Source organism: Equus quagga, chromosome 18, assembly GCF_021613505.1.
Source record: "Equus quagga isolate Etosha38 chromosome 18, UCLA_HA_Equagga_1.0, whole genome shotgun sequence".
NCBI lineage: Eukaryota > Metazoa > Chordata > Mammalia > Perissodactyla > Equidae > Equus > Equus quagga.
In genome coordinates this window covers 20,937,900-20,953,699 of record NC_060284.1, presented here as the reverse complement: position 1 = coordinate 20,953,699, position 15,800 = coordinate 20,937,900, and the positions used below count along the sequence as shown (strand labels likewise).

The 15,800-nt window shown below is 40.4% G+C and overlaps 1 protein-coding gene across 3 annotated transcripts in view; it reads right to left on the bottom strand.

Annotated features, from left to right (window-relative positions):
* DNAI3 (dynein axonemal intermediate chain 3) overlaps positions 1 to 5,178 on the bottom strand; it is a 94,423-nt gene extending 89,245 nt beyond the window's left edge. For all 3 annotated transcript variants that reach the window (XM_046645720.1, XM_046645722.1, XM_046645723.1), the window contains exon 1: positions 5,045 to 5,178. The gene's annotated coding sequence lies outside the window, so the exon portion shown is untranslated. The remainder of the gene's footprint in view (positions 1 to 5,044) is intronic.
* Between the last annotated feature and the right edge of the window lie 10,622 nt (positions 5,179 to 15,800).

The window sequence follows — 15,800 nt, the reverse complement described above, 5'->3', positions numbered from 1 at the left end:
ATCTTCTCTTTTTCTCCCCTCTTGCACTTCTGAGGACCCTTGTGACTACACTGGGCCCATCTAGATAACATAAGATAACCTCCCTCCTTTAAGGTCAGCCGATTAGCAACTTTAATTCCATCTGCAACCTTACTTCCTCTTTGCCGTGTATGGTAAAATATCCAGTTTCCAGGGACTAAGAGGCACTGCCTTAGTATTAAGCTTGGGATATGCAGGTATCAGTTTAACACAATCATCCACAGAAAGTCAATCACTGTGCCCACTTCTTGTCAAATGCTGCTGTTAAATGATCTGTGGGTAATATGGCTCAATTTCCAATTTTCAGGGGGAAACACAGTCAATTTTCCAGCAGTACATTAGGGAACAAAATCAGAACAAACATTAAGTGTGTGCTGCCTTAGCAGGACAGCTCGTTTACTACTTTCACCAACGTTAATTAACTTCTGTGTCTAAAATGTTGACTAGTGACCAAGGAAAAAGGAAGACCATTTTGTTCTACAGGCTTCTACAGGTCCTAATCTTTTTAATTACAAAGCACACTGCTGAGTTGCTAGGCATCATAGATGGAAAAATTCATTAGCTGAGGTCAGCCTGGTGAATATAATCTAAACTGAAAAGAAAATGATTACTTTGGGAGTAGCTACCTTCTATCGTGTTTGCATTTCAGGCAAAATTTTATAGTTTATTTTAGTATTCACAAATAATAAAAACCTTACCAGTATTGGGTCTGGAAAATAAATCACTTTTAATTGGAGATATCTAAATCAAATGAATAATGTGGTCTGCACAATTTCAATGAACATACTTATTTATTCAAGGTTTATTTTTTATGCAGATTTTCTTTTTAAAAATAAATCTCAAATAAAAGATGTTGCTGTTAAATACAGCAGGTCTTACTAAAATTTTTTTCATAAAATTAATTGCATGTTTCAGGCAAATGAATGCGCTGTTTTATATTTGCCAAAATTTTTTCCCATTAAATTGACTACCAAAAGGTCATGAAAATTTTTCAACGCAGATTTCATTTTACTAAGACTGCTCTGAAATGCTTACCACATTTTTCCTGTTCCCAGCTTACGTGAATTCATTATTGTTATCAAGAGTAACAGAAGAGATACTTTATTTATTCCTAAAATAAAGGTTATGCCTACCCCAGTGGCTTGTTTACTATTGGTTTTCAAAGCTACTATAACTGATTGAATTTCAAAATAGAATTTGTGAAAGATAATACCTATAAATATTTAAGCATTCCATTTAAATATTTTTGATATTAAAACCACTTATTTTCTTTTAAATTAATTCACCTATTCCAGAACACTTTTTTGCTACCAGTGTACCAAAGGGGGCCGGCCCCGTGGCTGAGTGATTAAGTTCACATGCTCTGCCTTCTGCAGCCCAGGGTTTCACCGGTTTGGATCCTGGGTGCGGACATGGCACCACTCATTGGGCCTCGTTGAGGTGGCGTCCCACATGCCACAACTAGAAGGACCCAACTAGGAGAACCTGTGATGCACTTCACTGATGATGAGGAACACTGCATGCAGAGCTGTCCATGACCTGGCTCCAAACTAATTCTCAAGACGTGACTGTGACTCTGTCTTTTGATGATGCTTCGATTACTCAGGAAGATAACTACTGCAGATGAAGGGATCAGTGACACCATTATAATTGACATAAATTCCACTATTTAAACAAGTATTAGCTTCCTCTCTTCACTTTATGCTGCTGTAACACATACACCTGTTTCCATGTTCCCCTTTGTTACCCGCATGCATGTGTGGCTTACTCCTGATACCGACCTTGATATCAGTTTCCCTACATTAAACCCAGCATATATGGGATTAAAACCAAAGCACTCATTCCCTGCTTACTCCCTGGCTTCCTGGCTCCAGAATCCATTATCCTCCATGGAGACAGACATAGACAGGGACAAGCACCTGGATTCATTATCTCCTCCCTGCAAAGAGATACAGGCAGGTGGGAAAGCCACTGACCAGCAAGGTCACGGGCTCCCTCCTCTCTGCAAGTAGTCTCAAGGCCAAAGACAGCCTGGTGGGAAAGCTCTGAGCAGCAAGGCCATATGCTCCCCCTCCCCTACCTAAAACCCCAAATAAAAACCCTTCCTTTTAGCTTTTTAGGGAGTTTGGGATTTCAGCGTTAGCTGTCCTCTCTCCTTGCTCAGTGCTGTGCAATAATAAAATTCCTATTTTCTTCCACTAGACCCGGTGTCAGAGATTGGCTTGCTGCGTGACGGGTGAGTGAACTCACTTCAGGTTCAATATCACTCCCAGCCACAAGATCTTTCATTATGAGAAGACCTGTAGCACTGACACTTTCTCCTCACCTAGGTCTTCCTTAGAAAGTATGACTTCCCCCAGGCTTCGTCAATTAGCTGACCTTGTTTAGGTAGTCATCATCCTCTTTTCTCTTTCCAAAGCATCTGTAAGCTCATCATGCTTGCCCCCTATCTTTTTTTTTAAGATTTTATTTTTTTCTTGTTCTCCCCAAAGCCCCCTGGTACATAGTTGTATATTTTTAGTTGTGGGTCCTTCTAGTTGTGCTATGTGGGACACTGCCTCAGCGTGGCCTGATGAATGGTGCCATGTCCACGCCCAGGATCTGAACCAGCGAAACCCTGGGCCACAGAAGTGGAGTGCACGAACTTAACCACTCAGCCATGGGGCTGGCCCCTCTTTTTTTTTTTAAATAGAGATCTAGAATAAGATCCAAGACTAACATCTTTGGAGTCTGGTAAATGTGTCTCCAAGAACTGCTGCTTCTTGGGCAATCTCCACCAAGACCGCGATTAAACTTCAAGCTTCTCCTGGGTTCTTCAGCCATGTTCTGACAGGGACACAACATCCACTCTCCAGAGATAACTGTTCCTGCAGTGTTTCTGATTAGTCTACTACTCTTCTTTTTCCCCTTCCAACCTACTTCCACTTCTTTCCAAGACTGGATATTTACTTATTTAAGTGGATGCCATCCCATCTCTTCTCCCTTTGAAATGCCTCCTAAATTCCCAGCCCTCCTCTCCCACAGCCTCCTCTGGTTCAGGCCTTCCACCTGTCCTCCTACACCAGGGGTTCCTAACTATCTTGTGCCATGAACCCCTTCAGCAGCCTGGTGAAGCCCATGCATCAAGGGAAAACAGGAGATTACAAGGGAGATAGATTATATTGAAATAGCTATCAAACTATTTTTGAAATTATAATATGATAACTCATGTGCTTCATTAAATAACAAGATCTAGCAGTGGTTCTAATTACTACCTTAATTTTGAAGAAGTGATGAGCATAAATAATATGCCTATTACATCCATAATATATTATGAAAAGAGCTGTAATTTCTTTGGGTAACAAAGTTACAAGTCCTGCTAATACTGCTGTGATCTGTTACCAAACGCATACATTTCAATTAGCAGCTAGTAAAAATGGGTAATTTTTTGTTCTATCCACATATTCCCCTTCCCCCACCCTCTGACTAAATCATGGACTTTTTTTTTTTTTTTTTTTTTTGCAGAAGATTAGCCCTGAGCTAACATCTGCTGCCAATCCTCCTCTTTTTGCTGAGGAAGACTGGCCCTGAGCTAACATCCATGCCCATCTTCCTCTACTTTATACATGGGACGCCTACCACAGCATGGCGTGCCAAGCGGTGCCATGTCCGCACCCAGGATCCAAACCCGTGAACCCCGGGCCACTGAAGCAGAATGTGCACACTTAACTGCTGTGCCACCCGGCCGGCCCCTAAATCATGGACATTTAACTTGCCTCACTGCCTCTGTTTCAACCAGAACAGTCACCCCCAGGGCAAGCCTTCAGAGCTCTCTTTCCAAAACGCAGATCTTAACAAGTCATTTCCTTGTATCCTGGGGAACATAGTGTGGGTCCTTATTGTCCACAGCAGCATCCTCCTCCAGCAGTGTAGAAATGGAGCTCATCTGAAACGCAAATTTCCTGGACCCACTGTGATTCTGCAGGTCTGGGTGAGCCTGGGACTCTGCATTTTTTAAATCACCATGAAGTGGTCTTGCACTAGTGGTCTGCAGACCAGACTTTGCAAAACGGGATAGAGTGCAAACTTGCAAGCATCGCCTTTAACACCCTTCACTGTCTGCCTCCCCACATCCACTCTTCCAGTTCTACTCCAGCCTCATGGGATTACTATCCATTCTCCAAACAGTCCCCATCCCTTCCTTTCTTCTCCCTGGGGAATCCCCTTCCCTCCCATTCTCTCCTGCTCCACACCATGCACACATTTTCTCTGTTTGCTTAAATCTTACTCACTCTTCAAGGCTGAACTCTAATATGCCCTTCTCTCAGGAGCCTCCCCAACTTTCTCACTCAGGCTGAAATAACCTTGTTCTCCCTGACACTTTGTAACCACACTGTAGTACAGTTAATTATGCTAGGCCTCTGCAAAGGCAGACGGCCTCAAACTCAGAGCTGCCTGAAAGACTAGGGTGAGTTCATTCTGCATTCAGTATACACTATGACGGAGAGAGAAATTACTGAGCAGCAATAAGGTACTAGAGGAATAAGACAAGGTTCCTATTTTCAAAGAGTTAATGTTCCCTTATTCATCTTCACTCTTTATCTACTCCAGCCCTTTCTTAACAGTCCTGAAGTCATCTCTTAAGCTACTTCAGCCCACAGTAATCTTTTCTTCTTTGATCCCTTACACAAGGATCATGGTGTTTCCTTTTCATCCATCCATCCATCCATCCATCCATCCATCCATCTATCTATCCATTCAGTATTTATTGAGCTCCTACTATGTGCCAAGCAATGTCACAGACATTGGGGATATATAACCTGTGAATAGGACACAGTACTTGCCCTCAAAGTTCTTAAACTGTCGTTAACTGCTCTCTCGTTGCTATTTTCGCCTGGAAGTTCTTTGAAAGCAGGGAAAATGTACTTTTTTGTAGTCTTCACTGCATCTAGCACATCGCTGGCACAGCGAGTGTTCTAAACACCCCTGAAAGAGTGAGTAAAAAATTGTCTTGCAAGCCTCCTTTCCCATTCAGAGGTTCCCTTACCTGATACTGCTAAACGGAAGGGAAAAAAAGTCTCTGTAGACCCCGGAGAAAAGCTCCTTCAGGAGCTGGAGATGGAAGTTTGACTCTCCTCTCTCATAAAATCAAGTCCTAAGAGTACAAACGGCAGCTCGCAGGCAAGCTGTTGCTACGACGCATCCGTTGCTAAGAGAAAAGAGGCGACGCCTCTGCTGAGATTGACAAACTACCACCACCAATACAGTGTCCGCTCCCTAACAGTCTCTTTCCGGGCAGGCTTGTGATTGGTTGCTGTGGTGGTGACGTCACGCAACATGAACCGGCGCGAAGTCCTCGGAGCTCCGCTAGCGAGGAAGGAGTTGAGTAATTTTAGCAATAGCGTTGAGGCTGGTGGCCTGGCTTGGCCCCACGACTGACAGGCTTGGGCCATGCCTCGCACCCAGTGCAACTGTACCCAAAGGAGAAGCCTTCTGGGTGTGGACGCGAGCAGCGGGGAGGGAAGGGTGACACGAAGACTGCGGGCTGGGAATCCCTAGGGAAGCCGCCTTGCTTACCCCGCCGGCGGCTGGGGCCTTCCTGGGAACCTGTCTTAGATTCAGGTGTGAAGGAGAGAAAGTCCGGCTCAACTGCGTGTCGTGGGTGTCCCAGAATTTCTAATGTTTTACATTTTCCTCCTGCCAAAATAACGTTTGTATAGAGTTTGACTCAAACTGGAAGCATGAGCCTCAGGGGAAGAAGATTAAATGCCTAAGTAGCTCCAAGGTTCATTTTATCTGTGGTTTGTGGGTCCTGTGGGATTCACACAGTCAAGTTCATCTCTCTGAACAATGTTGCTCTCGATTCCCTTTCTCCCCTGCCTAATTTGTAAGCTAGCCGAATTTAATAAAGTAATGCAATTGACTGCTGTAATTGGTCTAAATTAATTTTTTACACCCAATTTAAATGAAAGTATTTTATTGAGAAGAGGCTTATAGATTCATAACATACCTGAAATTTAGTGATCCTAAATAAAATGGCTTCACATGATATGTAGGAAGATCATGTATAGTCTTTCAAATTCCTGAAGAATTTGTGTTTGCAAAATGCAAATACACTTTACTAAAGAAATCATTAAAAAACAAAACAAATCTAGGAGGAGGACTTATCATTGTGACATTGTGACAACCTTTTCCCAGTCTCTTCCACTCTCCGACACTGAGAGGTTAGCATCCCCTGGGCTCAGTCCTGAGTCTTATTTTCTTACTCTTCGCACACTTCTGGTGACATCATATCTATTTCCCTTAGCTTCAACCACCCCCCTAAATACACCCATGACTTCCATTTCTATACTCTCAGCCTAATACATCTCTTAAATTCCAGACCTGAATTTCCACTATCCATTGGACATTTCCAAACACATTTCTAGCTTAGCTCATGGTGGTTAGTAATTGCTAAACAAAGATATTGAATGAATAAGTGAATAAAGATATTGAATGAATAATCACTGTACCACAGGCATTACAATTTAGCAGAGGCAAAAGTCAACTCCTTATCTTTCAGATATCTTTCATATGTGTTTCAGAAACTTTTGTTGCTTCTTTATTTTCTGTCTTAGGTAATAGCATCCACTGTTCATTAGTTTGCAAAGTTAGAAACCTGAGTCATCCCTGACTTCTATCGCCCACAGTCAACACCTCACTAAGTGGTGTCATTTTCCTTCCTAAGTTATCTCTCAAATAATCTATCTCTTCGTAGCCATCTTCACAGCCTCTGCCTTATTTCAGGTGTGTCTCATCTCTTGCCTAGATGGTAGCAATAGCCTCTTGACTTGTTCTATCTCCTCCTGTCTAATTTATTTGCCAGGTTGCCACAGAGTGTTCTAAAATGCATTCAATCTTGACATCACTCTGCTTAAAAACTCTCAGTCTAGCACATGAAATCCTGTATAAACAGGGTTCTGAAAGATATCTTAAAGATATCTGGAAGATAACGAGTTATTTTTCTAACCTTATTTCCTGCCTCTCTCCCAGACTCAACCATGTTTTAGTACAGTGCTTCTCAAGTGAAGCTCCTGGATGCCAAGGGGCATGAAACCACAGGGGTTGGGGGTGGTAACGGGCTGGTGCTAAGAGGAGTTATCACTTGAAATAGACTTCTGCAACTGAGATACATTTGTTTCATATAAAGAATTTATGAAGTTTTTGCATTCTGTTACACAATGTGTTCATGTTTGGTTTCATTTTCTTAAATGTCTAAAATACTTATTCAACATTATATGTCAATTATATCTCAAAAAAACCAGAAAAAATATCTAAAACCCCTATGAATTAAAATTGACATAAATTGAATAAACTCAAAGAAGCGCCAGGCAGCTGTGACGGGCTCCTACTGTGGTTTTCCACAGCCTTTGGCATACTGCTGCACAAGCCCAGGAATTTGTGCGTCCCAGGATCAGAGGCAGAGCTCTTGACCGCTGCCCGAATGTGCTGTGCCCTTTGATAACTGTGCATCTGTTCATCCCACTGCCTCTGCTTCTACCTCTCCCTCAACCTGTAATACCTTTCTTCATCTTTGTTACTTGGTAAACTTCTATTTATTTTTCAAGATCCAACTCAAATATCACCTTCTCTGCAAAGCTATCCAGGCACCCAACAGAATTAGTCACTCTTTTCTCTGTTTTTCCACTACAGCAAGTATTACATTGTGTTGCATTGCCTAATTTATATGGATGTCTCCCCCGCTGGACCTTAGGGCAGGGACAGTATCTGGTTCCTTTTTATCTCTGTTGTTCGACACAGCGTCTGCCACGGGTATTTAATAACACATATGTTGAATTATTTCATTGATGGACTATTCTTGAAAGCAAATCTAGAAAAAGCTCTAACAAAAGCTTCTTTGTATTCTTCCAAAGAATTTCCCTTTCTTAAAAAAAAATTCATGATCTTTTGCAGTCAGATTTAAGGAAGTAAAGATAATAATCTTGTGATTTGGATGAGATACCAAACCTTTGTTATCTTTTCTTTAGAAACACCCCAAGGGGATTTGGAGGCATGAGTCATAAGTTTTGATACCAAGAAAGTTAGAAATTAAATGGCAAATGTTTAGTAATTTTTTCAAGTTACAAATTCAAATTATGAATGATTAACAGAACATCTCTTCTTTCATGGGAGTGGTCAGAAATGAAACATCCCCATGGTGCCTGGTGAACACTTCGTGCTCTTCCAGGGGATGCTGAATTAATTCGCCTAAAATTTGAAGATGTTTAAAAATTAGTTTCAGTTTTACTAGCTGAGTGAAAATGTAATGAGTCAAGAAGTTTTAACTAAAAATAATTTGATTATTTAAGGACATCTCAATTGAGATGTTTCTAGAGAGGTCAATGCATGAACTGAGAAGGAAAATATGGGGTCATAGGGTAGCAGAGTGAACTTATTTGTGAGCATAGGTGAAACTCCACTCTCTACACTCAGAAACAGTTGGTGGTGGGAGAGCCATTTTATGAGGTGGTAGTCCTACAATGTCACCAGGCGTCAAGAGCCAGTGAAATATCATTCTATGTGTATAATGATTGTCACCTTTAAGGTACTTTAAATATTTTTTAAAGTGGAATCATTCAAATAATACTGTCCTTAAAGACAGGAAATTATGTTGGAGCCAAGATTTGTCACTTTCTGGATAAGTGACATCGGACAAGTTTTTAAACTCTCTATCTCTCCGTTTTACATCTGCAAAATCTAGGATGCTAATGCTTTCCTCACAGCCAAGCCAAACAAAGGGGGAGAACAACCATGTTTCTGCTGTGAGGATATTCTTCAAAAGAGAGAAAACTTTGCAGGAGTGAATTGGAAACAGGTGGTCTGTTAATTAGTTCAGATTTCTACAGGGGACGTTGTACACATCAGGAGAGAGAGAAAATCCTTCTCTCAACCAAGTAGACAGCTTCAGATTTGAAATAAAACCTATGTTGAAAGATTTTGCCATGTGAGGGTACAAATCACAAGGTTTCACCAAAAGACAATGTTCCCATCCCTGAGGTCAGCCAGTTTTAATATTTAAATTTTGAACAGTTCAATATGTGCCCAATAAGTTGTCTAGTTTGGAAAATTGTGTTTAATAAATTACTTCAAATGTAAAGAAAGAGTATACATATTTGTAAACAGAAATCAGTTTTTCCCTATTTTCACTAGATACCTGGTGAATAAATTTTTAAAGACTATTAGTATGGACAGATGCCAAATTATTAGCCTGTCCAGATTGCCCACAGACGTTAATCTGTCCCTTTCCCATAGCACTGCTATGAAAAGGCCAACATATGCCTCAAATGTGGCTCAAGCTCAAGAGCTGTTGAACCGGAATTGATCTTAAATTCTGTTCAAAGTGAATATATAGACATTGCCTCTGCCATTTGGTGATAATTAAAGGTAGATGTGAATATTCAGCTGTCTATTAGACATATTCACTTGGAAGTCTAATACAGGTTTATCAAAAGTGTAGCCCTCAGATCACAGCCAGCCAGGAAATATTTGTTACTTGTCCACTAGTCCAGGAAATATTTGTCACCATCTGCAACAAAAGAAGTACAGAAATGGAAAGCGTTTAAAAACTTTATAGCACTTTGATAGAGTAACTACTTTATGTTACATTTGAACAAAATTAAGGTTTGTATTTTAAATGTCTTTATTTCATTTTCTAGTAATTTATTTGTACTGTATTTTACAGAAGTATCAGCCTGTGAGAGTTATGGAAACAAAACCAAATCAAGTAGCCCCCAATAGAGAGTCTGAGAAGCACTTAGCAGACACCTCAAACACCTGGTCAGAATTCAACTCCTGCTTCTCCCCACCCACCTGCTCATCCTGCCATCTTTTTCACCTCAGTTGATGGCATTTCCACCTTTATGGTTGCTCAGGCAAAAACCTCAGAGTCATTCTTGACTCCTGCGCTTCTATCATTCACCCTTTTGGGATACATTTTCAACACTAGCCAGAGGGATACACTTTTAAAACATAAGTCAAATCATGCTAGTCCCCTGCCTGAAACACTCCAATGGCTCCCATTTCACTCTGTGTAAAAGCCAAAGTCCTCACAATGGCCTACAAGGTCCAGCATAACCTAGTCCCTGTTACTAGCCTCATTTCCTACCATTCCTCCCTGCGGTTCATGTTGCTGCAGACACACTGGCCTCCTTGGGCTTACTCAAACACCCCAGGCACGTTCCTGCTTTGCATTGGCCATTCTTTTTTGCCTGGAACACTTAAACCAGATATCCTTCAAGTTTTTGCTGAAATGTAACTTCTCAATGAGCCCTACCCCCATCCTATTTAAAACGGCAACTTCTCAAAACTCTCTGCATTCTCCTTTCTCTGCTTTATCTTTTCCTATAGTATTTATCGCCTTCTAACACACTCTGTAATTTACTTACTGTGTTTGTCCACTAAAACGTAAACTCTACAAAGGCAGAAATGTTTGTCTTTTTTACTCTGCCTGCCGTAGAGAAGGTGTACCATATTATGTCCATTAAATGATTTGGAATCACCACTTTGGAGAGTAATTTGGCGGTACCTATTAAAAACTGAAAAGTACATATCCTATAATCTAGCAATTCTACTCCTGAAGAGTTACCCTAGAGGAACTCTTACACGTGTGCACGAGAAAACGGTTCATAGATGTCCACTGCAGAATTTTTTGTAATGGCAAAAGATGGAAACAACCCAAATGTCCATCAGTAGGGAAATGGATAGAGTGCTGTGGTATAGTCAATAAATTACCATAAAGCTGCTAAAATAAACTTGCATGGATATAGCGCAGAACCAAAAATGGTGAGATAAATGTTGAAGACTTTGTCCAGAGTAATGCCATCTTTGTGAACAAAAACATGCATGAACTATTTTTATTTATTATGGGTACCTGTACATGAGAAAAGCATCACGAATGAACCACCGAGATGAATCACACCACTTCGTGCCAGGGGATTGCATTTAGGAGGGATGGTTAATTTTATAACATTTTATTTATTATAGAATGGAAAGACTGGAAACAAAATGAAATGTGAAATTTGTTGAATTTGGGGCTTGTGGGTATGGAGTGGAATTAATATGTTATTCTTTGTACTTCTCTGTATTTGAAATGTTCTCAAAATTAAGAAAAAATTGTCTCCCAGACTGCAAGATCTTTAACTGCAAAAATTATGTTTTATTCATATTTCCACCCATAGTACCTAGTACTCTTAGTAGGATATAGGGGGTCCTCAATAAATACTTGTTAAATATATATGTGTTGAATAAATAAACATTTTAATGAAAAAAAGGAGACAGAATTAAGGGGGAAAGAAGATGAGTGGTACAGATGTAAAAAGACCGAAGTGGTACAGATGTGAAAAATATGTTGGGTTGACATTTGCATGAATTAATACTCATGCTGCCTGAGACTTCCAGTCGAGCTGTGTTACTCTGAAACAGACAGGATTTTTAAGATGGCAAGAATATAAAGACGTGATAAAAGCTCTCTTCCATCCATTAGATAGCAACAATGCTGTAGGGACCCATTAGTTATTGTAGTAGTGTTTCCCAATTCCCGACAGATATTAATTTTGGAGATTCAGGAATAAAAAAAAAATAGAATTCCTGAAACTATTTTGTATTTTTCACGACACTTTATTTACTTTTTCTTTTTTTAAAAAAGATTGGCATCCGAGCTAACATCTGTTGCCAATCTTCTTTTTTTCCCCTTTCTTCTTCTCCCCAAAGTCCCCAATACATGGTTGTATATTCTAGTTGTGGGTCCTTCTAGTTGTGCTATGTGGGATGCAGCCTCAGCATGGCTTGATGAGGGGTGCCTGGTGCCGCCCAAGATGGGAACCTGTGAAACCCTTGGCTGCTGAAGCTGAGCTCGTGAACTTAACGGCTGGGGCACAGGCCAACTCTATTTACATGTTTTTAAAATATAAGTAACCATAATAATAAGCAATAAATCATTTTTCTGTAAGAGGGGTATACTAGAAGCTCCAGAGGTTTCTTTCTGTTTTAAAAGAGATAATAATAAAAGCATAGCTTATTATTATTATGAACCAACATATTGGACAAGATTATATATTTCAGTTACATGTAGCAATGATTACTACCTGTTATAGATATTTCATAATAAAAATCATTAAAAGAAGGAAGCATTAATGCAAAGTAAATTCTAAATAAAAATCATTTTTAAAAATAAAAATATTTAAAAAGTTATTATTCAAATGACAATTTAAAACACAAAACATTAATTGCCTTATTCAATAGATTTGATCTATTTTTTTTTAAAGATTTCTATTTATTTATTTTCCTTTTTCTCCTCCCCCTCCCCGGGTACATAGTTGTATATTCTTAGTTGTGGGTCCATCTAGTTGTGGCATGTGGGATGCTGCCTCAGCGTGGCTGGATGAGCGGTGCCATGTCCGCGCCCAAGATTCGAACCAACAAAACACTGGGCCGCCTGCAGCAGAGCACGCAAACTTGGCCACAGCGCCGGCCCGCAGATGGGATCTACGTTTTGTGATAAGTATTCCAGATAAGGGGAAATTTCTCTTACTCTGTGTTTGATGTTGGTTCAGGGTTTTTTTGGTTTTTGTTTGTTTGTTATTTGAGGAAGATTAGCCCTGAGCTAACATCTGTTGCCAATCCTCCTCTTTTTGCTGAGGAAGACTGGCCCTGAGCTAACATCCATGCCCATCTTCCTCTACCTTATATGTAGGACACCTGCCACAGCATGGCTTGCCAAGCAGTGCCATGTCCACACCCGGGATCCGAACTGGTGAACCCTGGGCCACCAAGAAGCAGAACGTGCGAACATAACCACTGTGCCACCGGGTTTGCCCCGGTTCAGTTTTAAAATGTGCCTAAAAGCATTATCAGATTGGGCATTAGGTCATATGTTGCTTTATATAAGCTCGTTTACTTTTTTAACAATGAAGCTATTTTGCCTGTTTTATAAAGAACCGTATGCTTTAGTGAATATTCAAACACTGGAAAATACAGTAAACACTATTGTGTAGTAGTCAAATAATGTAACATTTGGATCTCCTAGTATGACCAAGAGTTTTACATAGAAATATGTTGAAATCATCAATTTAGGGAGTTATTTTGCTTGCAAAGCTTGTTGTTTCTTGAAATACTATCCATAGGACTAGCACAATGTATTCTATGTATATAAACATATTAATGTTTATTTTATTTGCAAGAAGTACTCACCAGCAGGGCCAGGAACACACACTTATAAAATGACAACAATTACAAACAAGACTGACTACTTAGATCATAACTCTTTCTCTCTATAATGTGCTCCTGTCGTGCTTTCCAGAAATGTTGACCTTAATCTTTGACTCTGCATGTTAGCATTTCCTCTCTTCCTTTTGACTTGATGTCAGTATATTTCTTTGAGCCAATAATATCACTATGTTGATTGTTAAGGTCTAATCTTCTCCTTTAAATTGTTTTGGCACCTTTGTCAAAAATCTATGGACCAGGGCTGGCCTGGCGGCTAAGTGGTTAAGTTGCATGCTCCACTTCGGCGGCCCAGGGTTTCTCTGGTGCAGACCCAGCACTGCTCATCAGGCCATGCTGAAGCAGCGTCCCACACAGCAGAGCCAGAAGAACCTACCAGTAGGATATGCAAGTATGTACTCAGGGGCTTTGGGGAGAAGAAGAAAAGAAAAAGAAAAAAGGAAGACTGGCACCAGATGTTAGCTTAGGGCCAATCTTTAAAAAAAAAAATCAATTGACCATTTATGTGTGGACCTGTTTCTAGATCTGTTGGATCTAGTCTGTTCCACTGTCTCTATATATTCCACATTTTTCTTTTCACAAATACCAAACTGTCCTGCTTATATAGCTTTATAATAAGTCTTGAAATCAGGTAAGGTAAGTCCTCCAATTTTGTCCTTATTTTTAAAAATTGCTTTGGTTATTCTAGGTTCTTTGTATTTCCACATGAATTTTAGAATCAGCTTGTCAATTTCTACAAAATAGCTTACTGGAATTTTGATTGAGATTGGGTTGAATCTATAGAATGAACTTGGCAAGAATTGATACCTTAACACTATTGAGTCTTACAATCCATGAACATGGTTGATCTTTTCAGTAGTTTAGATCTTCCAAAAAAATAAAATAAAATAAAAAAGGATCAATATTTACAAGCACATAAAATATGCCAGGCACAGTAATGGGTGCTTTACATGCATCCTATTAATTAAAATTCACCATTCCTTTTATTAGACAGATTATACACAGAAGGAAATGGGGAGGTGGAGAGGTTAAGGAATTCCCCAAGGTCAGTCAGTAGCTGGCATAAAAGGGAATGTGGGCTCCCACCTGTCTGATTCCAAACCTGGCTTTTTCTATTCTCCAGTCTACTTAACTCAGCTCTAACTAGGGTTAAGTGAGGGCCATCATTTATCCTGCAAACCTCTCCAAAGTTCAGATTGTTCCTGAACAACCAAGCATTTCAAACTCCAACCATCACGATGAATTCACTGTTACGGTAAGGAGAAAGTGTTAAATCCTGTGGAGGCATACAGGCGTTAGAGATTAAATTACATTTTCCAAATTGCACTTGAGAATGTTGTGTGCCAATTATACCTTTGAGTCTCTACCTTGTTCATAGCACTTGGGATTCAGGTTTATGAATAGCATACAATTCTTGTACCCCATTGCAAGAAAAGATATTTCCACTTATAAATTATCCATGCAAACTGGCTTAGAATTTGAGAAAGGTTTTGAAAAAGACCTGACAGCTCTTAATATAATTTGAGGAATTACCTGTTATGGACCAAAAAAATCAAAAATCAAAGTCAATTAAAACATATCCAAAGAGGTTGTAATTAGGATTAATCAAAGCTCCTGATCTATTCCTGATAAGGAGTAAGCTAAGATTTAATTTTAAAAAATCATGAAGAAATAGGTTATGGTTGGAGATCTACTCTTAAAGAAAAAATATTCAATGACACTTGTTAAAGACGGGGTAAGGTAGACTTTATTCAGGACCATGAGGATAGTTATAGGAACCACTGCAATGGGATTGGACAGTAGGAGAGAGATGCAGCTTAACTCTGGATGCAGCATGGGCAAGTGCGAATTTACAGCCCAGGAGCAGGGTAAGGATCAGTGGCTGGAAAATGACTAAGAGAAAACAACAGGGTTAAGGGGAGTTCTGGCTAAACTGACCTAACAGGATTCTTGCTGAAAATAGGCCGGGATGATCAGACACCACCTGGGGGAGGGTGGTGGATGAGGAACCCCATCAGATAATTGAGGATGATCAGATATTGAAGATGATCAGATACTGAGGGTGGGGGTTCTAGTTAAAGTGACTTAGCAGGGGTCTTGCTAAAATCGGATTTTACAAGGAACACAGGCCTGGGAGAAGGTTTGGGAGACTGACTGAAGTTAGGTCAAGCAGAGAAGCTTTGTCACTACCTCACATGTTTCTGGTTACACTTCTAAGAGCTTTCCAGGACTCTCTCTGTCCCAGCACGCAGTCTAGAGAAGAGCCTAGTCAACAGTTGACTAAGCTCATAGCAATTCTGCGAAACTGGAAGGCCTAGGGAGGGTACAAGGCGCAGACTTGAAAAGTCTTACACTTCATGATTTCTCCTGTGTACAAAAATCGGAATGGACGGCAGCTAGCGAGGCCTGAGCACCCACACGCGGCGGGGCACCTGACATCCATCCTCACGTCTGTAACCACGAGAGAGGAGTGGGCCAGGAGGGGTGGCCACTGTTCAGGTCTGAAGCCTGGAGCCCACGCACTTGCACCTCACTGCTCGGCA